This window comes from Rattus rattus, chromosome 2 (genome assembly GCF_011064425.1).
Source record: "Rattus rattus isolate New Zealand chromosome 2, Rrattus_CSIRO_v1, whole genome shotgun sequence".
Lineage (NCBI taxonomy): Eukaryota > Metazoa > Chordata > Mammalia > Rodentia > Muridae > Rattus > Rattus rattus.
In genome coordinates, this window is record NC_046155.1 from 152,110,124 (window position 1) to 152,125,531 (window position 15,408).

Genomic DNA, 15,408 nt, shown 5'->3' on the forward strand with positions numbered 1-15,408 from the left:
TGTGGTCAGACCTTGAGCTTCATTCCTTTCTGATGGAATTCAAATTCCTCTTAAAATAGGCTTGTGTTGCTATTTTGTTCTCTGCTCATTTAGATGCCATGTCTGGGGATGCAGCAAGGTGTATAAGTCAAACACACACCCTGGTACCTCTGGATCTTGGATTATTCTCCAAAAATGGTAGAAAGTGAGCCTCTTCTAAGATACTGTATGCCGCTCTGAGTATTCTGTAATGGCAACAAATGGACACCTTCATTCCCATCACTGTGTCCCTTCCAAGGGCAACCAACACCACATCTCTGAGAATTAGCTACACTTGTAGTTGCTCCTCACAGACAAATTTTTCTTACTCACCTTCAGAATTTTGATTTAAGATTACTTATTCAGCTCAATGAATAAGTATGCTACCATATCCGTTGGTCATAGGGCGGAGAAATGGGAAGCCAACCCTTTTAATTTCAGCAGGCGGTAAGAGCAACCAGAGTGTCCACTGTAGAGACTAACTGTGATGAATAGTGCCAGGTATTAGAATGCTGTTTTAAAATAAAATAAGAGATTCCTTTAGAATCCACTTGCAAAACATCCAAGATTTCATATACTTAAGTAGACAGGTTTTCTATTCCCATTTATGATACACTATTTTCTATTAAACATAACTACTTTTAAAAAAACAGCGTTATGATCACATAAATAACATCACTGGTTATTTGTGCAGTGTCTGTACAAATTGTGTATTTGCCATATCAAACTTGGTAACATGGATGTGGATACCCATTGCGCTTTAAGGCATGTTTGAAAGAGAAAGGGTACATACTGCATTATACACTGCACAAACATTCTTACTATCCCACACACACTTAGAAAATTAGTGGTTGGCCTGAAATTTCCGCCTTGCTGTGGATATGGGTAGCATACTTATTCTTAGGCTGAATAAGTAAGCCTTTAAACTGTACTCTGAAGGTGAGTAAGAAAAAGAGTTTTGTCTATGAGAACAACTACAAGTGTAAACTCAATTCTCAGAGATGTGGAGGTGTTGCTGCCTGGAAGGACACAGTGATGGAATGAAGGGTGTGGTCCATTTCCACATTACAGAATACTCAAGGCAGCATAAGGTATCTTAGAAAGAAGAGGAGCTTTCTACCATTTGAGACAATCCAAGATCCAGCAACTGAAGATACTCCAGGTCAACAGAATCCATTTCAAAGTGCAGTTCCCAAACCTAGATTCAACTGACCTCATTCTCATAGTCGTTAATGTCTCCTAAGCACATCTACATTACAGCCCAGATGAGAAACTGAGATGGGAAATGGTGACTATAAGCCTTTTAATTGACTCCAAGTCCCTGGAGTAGATCACATTGCTTCTTCTATGCCATTGATCAGTGCATGGTACCTTTGAGCATCAAGAGAAAGCCAAGATGTGTGGTCTTCTCTGGTATAAATATTTACTCATTATATAATATAAATCAAATGGAGGTTATACCAATGATTACAGTCCCAATCTGTCTCAACTTCTGTGTTTGTATGAATACTTTTAGGAGTGCTTCAAATGTAATAAATAGTATAGCATTAAAATAAAGAACAGATGAGAGGAATGATTTCATTCATGAGGACATGAGTTTGTCCCAGAACATGCATGAAAAGGTTGACATGGGGACACACGCTACAATCCCCAGCAATAGGAAGATGAAGACAAGAGGGCCCTGAACTTGCTGGCCAGCCAGTGAATGGCTCTGCTTCAAAGGGGTTGAACATCTTCCTGAAGATATTACCCCAGGCTGTCCTTCTGCTTCCACATTTGCATGCATCTGCATACCACCACCACTACACACACACACACACACACACACACACACACACACACACACACACACAGTCTAAAAGCTTTAAATAGTGCTTCAGTGTTCTTCATGACATGATCCTGGGAAAAGCCTTCCTGATGGCAAAAAGTCATTGTCTCTTCCTAAGTCTAACAAAGCTATTATAATGTACAGACTAAAAGAAACACACTATAAATGATGGAAATACAATTTGAACAAAAGCACATGGGACCTAGTCCTTGTGGAGGTCCAGTTTTGATGATGAGATCAAATATATCAGACCAAGAGGTTTGGAAACAGTTAAAGTCCTGAGCAGGAGATAAACAGAGATTCTAGTTTTCCCTCCACATTCTCTCTGGCAGTGCAGGCTGTGAGAGCTCATCTCTCTAAGAAAGCTGTGGTAGAGAGCTTGTAATAAATGCCTTCTTCCTTTGTGCCTCTCTGCATCTCAGAAGATGGCACATCATGTTTCTTTGAGTGTCTTCTGTCCAATGAATGTTTTTGAAGTAATAGCAGTCTTTTTTCGATCCTGCTACCAGATCCAAACTGGCTTTCACTCACTTCTCATTAGTCACTATCAATTGACTTCTCTTCTGTTTTTTGAAGTTTGATTCTCTTTCTCTGTGTGTTTGTCAATTATTCTCATTCTCAACTTTAATTTACCTTGAACTTAACCCTCTACTTTTCTTCACCAACCCTGATGGTTTGTACAATAAATAGAGATACATTCAAAGAGATGGCAAAAACATCAGGCCTGTGTAGGCCAATGGGACAAATAAAAGACCCAAGCATGGTACATAATCTGCAGCCATCGATATTTGACAAAGATGCCAAAAACATTCAACAGAGGAAAGACAGAATCCTTAACAAATAATCATAACAGAAAACTGGATATCTATATGTAGAGATAAAAATATACCTGTACATATCACCTTGCAAAAAAAAAAAAAAAAAAAAAAATAATTCAAATCAATAAAAAAAAACCTGAAAGTACTAGAAGAAAACACAGGCAAAACCATCGGAATATAGGTATAGGAGAAAAACTTCCTGAATCTGACTCCATTTGCCCAAAATTAATACTAGCATTTGACAAAAGGGAACTCATAGAACTTGAAAACTTCTGTTAACTAAGCAAGTAATAAATCAAATGGAATGGAAGCTCTAATGGGAGAATATCTTTTATGCTATATATCTGACAGATGCTTCACAGCCAGAATACAAAAACTCAGAAAAGAGTCAAACTCAATCAAACATACAAAGCCAACCCATTCTAAAGATGGGTTATGGGTCTGAACAGAGAATTATCAAAAGAAGAAATTAACATGGCTAAGAAATACCTCAAAATATGTTTATCATCTTAGTAGTTATGGAAATAAAAATCAAAGCAAATTTGATATTTCATCTTACAAGTGACAATAAATGCTAGAGGGGATGTGGAGGTAAAAGGAACCCATAATCACTCTTTAAGCATTTGCAAACCAGTGCTATCACTCTGAAATCAATGTAGACAATTTCAAAATACTAAAGATAGATCAACTATATGACCAAGCTATACCACTCCAACGAGATATGGTCAAAGAACTTTACATTCTAATCACAGATACTTGTCAGCCATATTCATTTAACTCTCAATTCACAAAGCTAGAAAATAGAAACAACCTTCAATTGACTGGTAAATGCATAATGAAAATGTGGTAAAAGAACACTGTGTATGTACTATTCAGCTGTAAAAATGAAATCATGAAATTTTCAGGTTAATAGATGAAACTAAAAGGTTTATATTGAGCGAAGTAACTCAAGCCCAGAAAGACGTGTTCTCTTTCTAGCTACATATTGTCACATGAATATATAATCTGAGGTAGCACAGAAACCATAAAAAGAAAAATAAGGTCATGAGGGACAACCTATGGAGGGAAATAGGGGACAGCATGACATAAAGGGAAAAAATGGGAAACTAGCCAGGGAGTCTTTATTGGGAAGGGGGAGGAAGGCCAATACAGCAGAAGAGGGAGGAGGATAAATAACACTAAAAGATGTTGAAAACCCACAAAGAAACATATTAGTTTATAATTGCTTAAAAAGTGCTTGTAACATATATAATGAAGTTATGTTGGGCTGACAATAGTCCTCACAAGATCCACAATATCAAAAAAAAACCCCAGCACCAGGCATGAAAAACATCTTTTCAAATTGTTGCTCAGAGGCAACTTGAATGACTCCCCAGAGATCATAGACTATTGCTGTTGCTCTTAGTTGCCCCCACCAAGGCTGAAGATAAGTCCCTATTGCTAAAAGGTATCATGTACTTCAGACACAGTACTCAGGGCAATCAAACTGTGTCTGACCTGAACATCTTCTCCCTAAGCACTCACTTTCCTTGTACCAGAAGATGCATGCAAGTTGCCAAGGGGAGGAGACAATTATACCTGTCTGTGATGCCTATGAACCACAACTTGAACAGCATAGCAAGATATTACTCAAGGTGTGGTAGTGGTACTCCTATCTTGGCAGTAACCAACAGTTCTTTTAATGGATTTAAGACAAACTCAGGAGGAAAAAACATGCTTGGTACTGGAGACCTATACAACTACCTAAACATAAACACAGTCAGTGAGGTCAGGATCTTACAGGAGAATATATATATATATATATATATATATATATATATATATATATATATATATATATATAGCTGTATTCTAAATACTTACACTTATACCCACACTAAGCACAGCTCTCATCCTTCAACAAACCTTTTTTGAATCAGTAGGAGGCCATCACAGACAACCGAGACCAGCCACAATGTAGAGAACAATTGATCACAAGGCACCCAGTTCTAAAAGATAGATATACAACACAACTTCTGCACCTAAGGCTCAGAGAAATTTTGGAAAGAGATGTGGAAAGATCGTAAGAACCCAAGAGGCTCATAAAGTCTTCATCAAGATTGTGTCTCCCAAAAATGACAAGAAATCTACACCCATGATACTGCAACAGTACAGATGCCTAAAATAATTACCATGCCGTGCTAACATGGAGGGAGGAGATCTCATAGGAACCAATCCCTAGAAAAAAGAACTATAGGAAATTAAGAACTACAAATAAAAATTAATTTTCCCCAGGTATGAGCCCCTAGTGGGCTATACAATATCAAGTTTTCAGCCTTGAAATCATGTGTATACAAGCAACACTAGTGAATGGAGTCAGTAGGTTGTGTCTCTACATTTATCCTCACAAATGTATAACAGTAATAACTAAAGAAAAAGAAGCCATGAGTTTGAGAGGGAGTAAAAGAGGCTTGGGAGAGGCTGAAGGGACAAAGTACCAGAAGAGTAGAAGAGAGGAAACGAAAGGAAGTAAATGATGTAATTATATTTTGATTAAAATTTTAAAAGAGAAAAGAGAAAATCAACAGGCCCTGAGGATTCCATGCTAAATTCAAGTTCATAATACATGATGCCACGGGCCAACAACTCATTCTCTGGGTTATAATCCCATCCTCTGTAAGGAAGTGAAAATACATTTACATCATAAGCTCATATGAGGACTAAAAGGGGAAAATACCTGCTAAACCCAGTCTGCTAATTTTGATCCAGAAATGAGTTGGTTGTGTTTTCTGAATAGAAATCTTCTTAAGCATTTCTCTATATTCCAAACACTGTACTGTTCCTATATTCTCCTCGGGATCCTCTCAAGAGAAAAACCATCTGAACGCTAATTCTACTAAAGATGTCCTCAGAGAGAAAATGGATGTTTCCATTACACACCTCAGTAAGTAGTCTTCTGTAGATATTTCTCTTCTTCAAATACTTCTTTTCAACAGCATCCAGGCCTCTCCTCACTGACCCCTCCTTCCCTGTATTTCTGGGTAAATCAGCTCGAATACAAGCCCAACCCCATACACAATGAGCATTAAAACGTTTCTAAAGTGCTCAAAGCCTCCCTGAGTGTACACTTTAAAAGCATGTAATGGTAAAACTCAATTATTTAGAACGTCCCATGTAAGTCATTCCTTTGAGTCAGAAGGAAATGTTCACAAAAAGAATTAATACCGAATGCTATTTCCTTCATCTCAACACAGCTATGTGCTGCTGCGGCTTTAATTATTTTCTTTTTTTCATTTTTTCAATTAATCTGAACATCCCATCAGGCCCCACATTCAGGCATTTGTTTATTTACTGAACAGTGAGATCTTAGTGCACAGTACTTAGAGCTAGGCACCATGCAATGTGTCTAATGTAAAATGTAAAAACTGGTTCTGTCTTCAGCAGCTGTCGCAGTGAGCCATTTGTAACCCATCAGGCTCAGCCATCCTCATACCAGTCCTAGCAAAGGCCATAAGACTCTCAAGTTCATAGAACTTGATCTCTGGATTGTAGGCCCCAAAGTGGCTAGGAAGTTCAACATCTTTAGTCATAAGGGAAATGCAAATCAAAACAACCCTGAGATTTCACCTCACACCAGTGAGAATGGCTAAGATCAAAAACTCAGGTGACAGCAAATGCTGGCAAGGATGTGGAGAAAGAGGAACACTCCTCCATTGTTGGTGGGATTGCAGATGGGTACAACCATTCTGGAAATCAGTCTGGAGGTTCCTCAGAAAATTGGACATTGAACTACCTGAGGACCCAGCTATACCTCCCTTGGGCATATACCCAAAAGATGCCCCAACATATAAAAAAGACACATGCTCCACTATGTTCATAGCAGCCTTATTTATAATAGCCAGAAGCTGGAAAGAACCCAGATGCCCTTCAACCGAGGAATGGATACAGAAAATGTGGTACATCTACACAATGGAATATTACTTAGCTATCAAAAACAATGACTTTATGAAATTCATAGGCAAATGGATGGAACTGGAAAATCTCTTCCTGAGTGAGGTAACCCAATCACAGAAAAACACATATGGTATGCACTCATTGATAAGTGGCTATTAGCCCAACTGCTTGAATTACCCTAGATGCACAGAACACATGAAACTCAAGAAGGATGACCAAAATGCGAATGCTTCACTCCTTCTTTAAAAGGGAATAGGGAGGCAAAGTTTAGAACAGAGGCAGAAGGAACACCCATTCAGAGCCTGTCCCACATGTGCCACATACATATACAGCCACCAAACTAGATAAGATGGATGAAGCAAAGAAGTGCAGGCCGACAGGAACCAAATGTAGATCTCTCCTGAGAGACACAGCCAGAATTCAGCAAATACATAGGCGAATGCCATCATTAAACCACTGAACTGAGAATGGAACCCCCGTTGAAGGAATCAGAGAAAGGACTAGAAGAGCTTGAAGGGGCTTGAGACCCCATATGAACAACAATGCCAAGCAACCAGAACCTCCAGGGACTAATCCACTACCCAAAGACGATATTTTTATTGACCCTGGGCTCCAACCTTATAGGTAGCAATGAATAGCCTAGTAAGAGCACCAGTGGAAGGGGAAGCCCTTGGTCCTGCCAAGACTGAACCCCCAGTGAATGGGATTGTTGGGGGGAGGGTGGTAATGGGGGAGGATGGGGAGGGGAACACCCATATAGAAGGGGAGGGGCAGGAGTTAGGGGGATGTTGGCCCAGAAACCGGGAAAGAGAATAACAATCAATAGGTAAATAAGAAATACCCAAGTTAATAAAGATGAAAAATAAAAAGAAGAAGAAGAACAATAGAGTCAACTACCCTGGACCCTTGGGGCTCTGAGAGACTGAATTCCAACCAAAGACCATACCTGGTCTAGACCTAGGCCTCCACACACATATGTAGTCGATGTGCAGCTTGGTCTTTGTGTGGGTCCTGAACAACTGAAGCAGGGGATATTCCAAAAGCAGTTGCCTGTATGTGAGATATGTGCTTCTAGCTGGGCTGCCTTGTCTGGCCTCAGTGGAAGAGGATAAGCCTAGCCCCGCAGAGAGTTGATGTGCCAGGGTAAGGGGATACCAAGGGGGGATCCCAACCTGCTCAAAGGAGAAGGAGAGGGAGGATGAGGGCAAGGATTGGGCAGCAGGTACCGGGGAGGTGAGCAGTGAGCAGAATGAAAAGTTAGTAAGTAAAAGTAAATACATTTTACTTTAATAAAAGTTACAAAAGTTTTTTATAAAGTTAATTTATTTATAAAAACAAAACCAAACAAACAAAACAAGAAAAACAAAAATGATTGCAGCTCCACTTCAGGAGAAGAATCCAGTATGTGCAAGTCCCTAGGTTTTATCCCCAGCACCAAAAACATTATAAAACTTTTACCTAAAGCATAACACGAATTAAGTTATTCTTATTATTTTCCTTCTTCACATGATACTTTCCCCATATAAGAGATTAGTCAAATCTCTTATAGTGTATTTCCCACTACCTCTGGTACAACAATTCAATTTGGGAAATCATTCATGTTATCCTTAAAATGTGGCTTCAAATTTAATAAAGCTCTGGGATTTTTAAAAAAAGTGCATGACCCTCCTTCTCCTCTTTGTATGTGTACTCTTCATCAGAAAGGTACCAGCATCAACTCTCATCTTCCTGAGTTTTTGCAGTTGAAAGAAAATGTCTATCCTTAAGCAGAGTAACGCTTGCTTCTTTAGCCCAAGCCTGTCTCATTGTGCTGCAATGGAGACCAGACCACAGCTTATAGTCAACATGACCTAGTTTGAATAGCTGTTCATGAACTCTTTGGATCTTGGTAAGTAATCTGTTCTCTGTGTTCATCTGTTTTCCTCCCTGGCAACATAGGTTCAGTAATTTCCAATGGCAGGGTGGTCCTACGAATGAAGACTTCATTCATTGTCTTCCTAGGATTTCCAGGAGCATCAGTGAAGGATTTCAACTATCTCATCTCTGAGGAAGAAACACATCAGCCTGTGGTACTAAAACCAAGCTTCCTCACCTTGTGACTTAGAGACCCTGATTCCCATGTCTGCCTGTGTCCATTACTGCCCTGGTTCATCTGGCAGCTGACGTGAGTGAATGCAGGACCTTGGACTGCATGAGAATGCCTCTGTGAAATTTTCAATCTGACCTGAGTTAACATCTTCCAGCACCACCATGTTATAAGTTCCCAGAGAGAGTATGCCAGCATTTTCCAACCATTCCACACCTCAGCTGCATTTTTTTAATCACAATGTCAATCGTTGCAGACCTCACAGAATCAAGCATGCTCTGCATTAACATCAAGCATCACCTGATCAATGGGTGACCATCTAGTACCATTGCTGCCACCAAGAAATATATTACTTGTCATGTGTTCCTTATCCTGAGCCCTTTCCCTGCTATTGAATGTCTTACAAAGGAGCTGTGGTATTGGACACCTAGAGAGTTTCTTGGGGCTAATGATGTCATGAACCTTACAAAATGACCTATTTCCTCCCTTCAAGGCTCAGGGAACCCTGTGGAATTGGAGGCATATAAAGAATATAGGAGCTAGGAAAGATGGAGGATACCAAGTAAACAAGGCCCTCCAGATCAACATGAACAAAGCCCACATGAACTCAGAGACAGAAGCAGTAAGCACACAGCCTACACAGGTCTGCACCAAGTCCTGTACACTGATACTATGGCTTCCAGTTTAGTATTTTTATGGTATTTCTGAGCATGGAAACAAGTGGGTCTCTGACCCTTGCGCCCTCTCTTGGGCCTTTTTCCTTCGTTGGTCTGTTTTGTCAGATTTTGATATGATGATTTTTGTTTTACCTTATTACGTCTTGTTATATTTTTAAATGAATAAATGAAGGACTATAAACTTTGCCACTAGGGTAAAGGTTAACAATGGAACTGTCATTTACATGTACTGAGAGAGAGAAAATCAGTTTTTTCTAATGGAATGACACTGGAAAAATCAACCAGTTCAGGACCGATCTCGTGTTCAGGAGTAGCTGGCCAACACATAATGGACTCCACAGTTTTGTGTGGGCGCTTTTATTTGGTCACGGTTTGATGGAGATGGGCGGTTTTGGTTGGTTGGATTTGCTTTGCTTTTTTCCTTTTTTTTTTTTCTTCTCTTTTATTTGATATTTTCTTTATTTACATTTCAATGTTATCCCCTTTCCTGGCTTCCCCTCCATAAACCCCCTATACTACACCCCCTGCTTCTATGAGGGTGCTCTCCCAACAACCCACCTACTCCCTCCCACCTCCCCACCCTATGGTGGAGCAGCTTTGGGGGGCTCTTAACCTCTGAGCCCTCTTCCCAGCCCGACTTTTTTTTTCTGTTTTTTTGTTTTTTTTTTTTTTTTTTTGTATTGGGTTTTTGGTTCTTCTTTGAGAAAGATCTTAAAGTTGGGCTGGTAGGGACAACCTTGAGTGAGGGAAGTCTCTGGACAAACTTCAGTGAGGGGAAGAATAAGATCAAACTAAATTTAAATTTAAAAAATTGTTTTAAATAATAAAAAATATTTTAAAGTTCATATTTCCAATCCTTATATTTCAATATATTTCTGTGCTTAAAAGACGGTAGCTTGTTCCTGTAACACTTGAATTCTTTTTCTGCCCCCTGGTGTCCAGAGTGTGCCTGAGACCAGACTTACCTGTCTTATGATGTCTCTGGTTCTTGTTCGTTGAAGCTGACCACACACACACACACACACACACACACACACACACACACACACACACACACACGCTCACGTGTGCACACCACGACTGTTTCTATTTTATGGTGTAGAATTTTGTTGATCCATGAAAAATTAAGAACAAAAATTCTTTTCAAAATACAAGTGGAGCATTGCCTTCGTGTTAAACGGAATCATCTAGCTGCCTGTGATAGACAGAGGAGTGTCAGTCTATGTTCAGAATTGATTTTTGTTCTGAAAGAGGGCAAGAACAAAATGTAATTGGAAGAAGGAATACTGTTGCTGTCACATTCGGAGCCTCTTCCAGTGGTGGGTCAGAATAATGTATCCAATTGTAGGGCTAGACATATGATAGTGGTTTTCTCTTGCCAATGAAGCTGCCTCTCACAGCCCACTCACAAAAGAACACATGTTATGTGCTCCCTGATAAATGAACATTAGGAAATAAGTTCGGAATACCCAAGATACAACTTACAGACCATATGAAGCTCAAGAACAAGAAATACCAAGGTGTGGATGCTTCAGACCTACTTAGGGGGAACATAATAATCACTGGAAGTAAAGGGTGGCAGGGATTTGGGAGGAAGAGAGGAGGGGGAAGAGAAAAACGGGGGCAAGATCAGGTGTGGGAGGAGATGAGATGTACAGAGGGTCAGGAAATTGAACAGAGGTGTGTAACAATGGGGGATGAGGAACAGGGGTAGCAAACAGAAAGTCCAAGACACCAGGAAAGCAAGAGGCTCCCAGGACCCAATGGAGATAACATTAGCTGAAATGCCCAACAAAGGAGAGAGAGAACCTGTAGAGACCATATCCAGAGGTTAGGCACAGTCCCCGGTTGAGGGATGGGGTCACCCACCCTTCTCAAAAATTTTAACCCAGAATCGCTCCCATCTAAAGGAAATACAAGGACAAAGAGTGAAGCAGAGACTAAAGGAAAAGCCATCCAGAGACTTCCCCACCTGAGGATTCATTCCATATGCAGCCATCATACCCAATTACTATTGCTGATGCCAAGAAGTGCTTGCTGACAGGAGCCTGATATAGTTGTTTCCTGGGAGCTCTGCCAGAGCCTTACCAATACAGATGTGATGCTTGCAGCCAACCATCAGACTGAGCACAGGGAGGAGTTAGGGAAAGAACTGAAGGAGCTGAAGGGGTTTGCAACCCCATAGGAAGAACAACATTATCAACCAACCAGATCCCCCAGAACTCCCAGTGACTAAGCCACCAACCAAAAAATACACAACCAAAAAATTCACTTCACAAAATTCCACCCTTTGGAGTTATTTCTAGTGAACTTTTATTATCTGGTTACCCTTATTTTCATTTCTTCAGCTTAATTAAAACAAATTGTGTATATATTTCTTAAAAAGAATCTACTTCCGACACTTTGCTAGACCAGCATAACTACTTGCTACATTCTGAATTCTATCCATCCTTGTACCCAGAGATAAATGTAGCTACCACCCCTCCTCAAAGAAACCTGTCTTGACAGCAAGCGGAGACTGTCACAGAAAACCATAAGTGGACACAATGCAGAGATTATCAGATCATGGGGACCCCAGCCCCAATGGATACATCTACATCACAGCTCCTGCATCTATGACCAAGAGAGCATCATGGAAGTGGGCATAAAGATGTTTTTAAAAGATTTTATTTATTTATTGTATAATAAGTACACTGTAGCTGTCTTCAGACACACCCGAAGAGGGCATCAGATCTCATTACAGATGGTTGTGAGCCACCATGTGGTTGCTGGGAATTGAACTCAGGACCTCTGGAAGAGCAGTCAGTGCTCTTAACTTCTGAGCCATCTCTCCAGCCCGGGCATAAAGATTTTTAAGAGCCAAAATACCAGGAAATCTGCTGTGAAACTGTCTCTCCTGCGAACAGCTACATAAACAAGAAGGGGACAATGACAATAGTAATGGACATGTTAGTGGAAGGGAAACTTTTACCAGGTCCCACCTCTAAACAAAGAACTACAGGCAAGAAATGATCATTACCGGGAGAAGGAGAATTAGCCTCCCCAAGGGATTACCCCTCACTGGCTGTCCGCTGAAGAGTGGTCAACAATGAAAACCAATTCAGCAAGCTTGGAAAGAATACAAATCGGTGTTTTGTGTTATGTAGAAGAAATCCAATAAATAGTTTTCTAAGTACTCAAAACAGATTGACTTTTAAGTAACAGAATTAGATGGCAAGTAGCTGAATCTGGTTATAACGTGTGGCACAAGAAAAGAGACCATAGGAGATAAATAACCCTTGTAAACGTTACCATTTACACTGCACAAAAGCAGGTGAGTGATACATTTCATGTACGGAGGGAGGAGGCAGTATACACTATACAGATTGAACTCTGTTCTATAATGGAATATTCAGTTGACTCAGCTTTCAACACGAATAACTAAAAAAAAATGGAAGTATATTCAGAGAATTTTTAAAAGCAATAGAAAGAGAAAACGTGACATCTGGAGAGTGGGACTCGGGGAGAAGTTCGCTCCGTGTGCACTTGTCTGTCAGTTACAATGAAAGGACACCTATGAGTCAGTTATCGGGTGAAGAAAATAGGAAAGAAAAAAACCTGGGCCATGAGGATACTCTAGAGACGCCATAATGTACTTTAGTTATAAATCTCACATGCAGCTCATTTTGCCTAGCATCATTACTGCTTAGGCTCATGGTTGGCAATTAAAGCTTCAGAAAGGCACTTACTTACAGAGGTGGGGGATACCAGATAAGGTGGGGTGGAAGAGGCTCACATATGAGTGGAAACTGGGAAGTCATCCAGAAAGATCTCCGTGAAGAATTGTGTCTCACGTTGATTGGGTATCTTATTAATCCACAGTCCAAGAAATCACATGGGCTGCCCAGCATCTCAGCAAGTCTTACTTGGTCACTAGCTCTTATGAACGCTCCTACAGGCACTTCTTGGGGATATAAAAGGATGCTCTAGCATCCACGACCCGGGAAGACTTCAAACTCAGCACAAGTGAGCTCTTCAACACCTGACAGGATGTTGAAAGACAGGTAAGGATTTGTATCCAGATATGTTTGTTTTAAAAAATGTGTATGTTCATATCCTTCTGTTTTAATACTGAGAAGCTGCATGTGGGGACCACGGGACTTCCAAGGAAAGGAAGGAGACATGAGGCTTCCTTCTAAAAAGTGTTGGCAATATGGGAGGAGCAAAACCACTGAGATTTCTTTTATCCCAGTTTTCCCAGTGTGTGTTGCCATGGGGAGAATGGTGCCTCTTACACTCATTCATGAGGCAAGGTAAAAGCTAATGCAGTCGCACGCTCCCTTGATCTCAGTACTTGGGAGAATGAGAAAGGGGAATGGCATTCACTTGGAGTCAGCCTGGGCTTCACAGTAAGTTGCAGCTCAGGCTAGGCTACGTCTCAAAAATAAAAGAAAAAGGGGAGCGGGGAGATGGGTCAGGGTCACACTCCAGCTTTGTTTCCCAGAGTGACTACTATGAACCAGGTTTGCTTTTCAGTGTTCGTCTCCTTTGCATATCTGACACCTGAGAAGGTGTCAAAAGGAAAATGTTAGCGCAACTGAAATATTTGAGGAGTGCCTTGACTTGGCTGTTTACAGTCATAGGTGGGATTGAGGGGTACTGATAATGTCTGATTTTTCCACCATAAGGCATACAATAGTAGAGCGTTTTTAACCCTGTACATAGCCAGAAAACAAGTGTTTCCCAGAAGAGAGTAAGTCCTAGCTATAGTCGCAGAAAAGAACAGTCATGCAAGTGGAGAGTCACTGCCTTTGTCAACCTCACAGGTCAAGGGCTAGGAGCCAAAAGTTCACCACTCACCAGGCCTCCGGTCTCCTGGTGATGTCTACCAGTAACTCTAAAACCACATGCTCAGACTGAAAGGCGCTGTGTCCAGACAGCAGAGACCTAGTTTCCTTCCCATATCCTCCAGCCAACTAAGGTTTTGAAAGCTCGTCTTTTAAAAAAAAACAACCTATATTCTTCCTGGTGCCTTTCTGTACCCTAATAGGAGAATGGCCTGGCCCTTTCTGTCCATAGGAAGCCTCCTCTCTAAGTGTCCACTGAAAGGAGTCACGTCTAGCTTATAAGGCAGAAGAGAGGTGCTGGAGTGAAACATCTGTCCTTAATTGACTTATAGCCATCTCTCTCTTCCTCTTCACTGCCTTCCTTTCCTTCTTTCTAAAATTTAAAAAAAAAGTTAATTCTTACCTCTTTGACTGTTGAAAGAACTGAAAGAGAAAATAGCTGTGGGTTTCAGCTCAGTTGCTATGTCTACAACTAGGCTGTGTGTGTGTGTGTGTGTGTGTGTGTGTGTGTGTGTGTGTGGTGTCTCTTTATATTTTAAGTCCTACACTTCTATTTCCCTTCAAAAGCTCCTCTCAAGCAAAGGCTTTTTCCTGCAATGTAAATCCCACTAAAGATCTCCTGGGAGAAAGAATGGAATCCATTCATGTGGCTTACTTCACACCAATTAAGTCTTCCTTTTGTTGTTCCGTTTTAATTTCTCTACCTCTTTTCCTGGCACTGAGATCTCACTCTCCTTCTTTTGTTTTTTACGTTGCTGGGCAGTTCAGTTCAGACTCATATATAACCCTCTGCCACTAGCCCCCAACCCAGACTGCCCATACCCACACAAATAAAAATATATAGTGTATAAAAATAATGAGTTCTTGTGTTATGGGATAAATCAGGGTTCCTTAAGTAATAAAAGAATTTTAAAATACCCCCAAAAATATTGTAAAAATGGATTCAAAAGAAAGCCCAATTACAGTTTTACTAAAATTTCAGAACAAAACAACAAAGTAAGCGAGCTATAAATCTGGGCAACTGCCAGGAGGAGGAAGAGAAAAATCCATGCCTTTTGACCTCCCAAGAAAGCTGGCATATCCAGCAATGGAGGTTGGGAAGAAGCACCATGGTGGAAAGGGATGTGGGTTTCAGAAATGACCAAGAGAGTCCAGAATGTCAGGAAAAGCTTGCTTGGGCTTTTGGCCCATGCCCAAAAGAAAAAGAGATATAAAGAAAGAA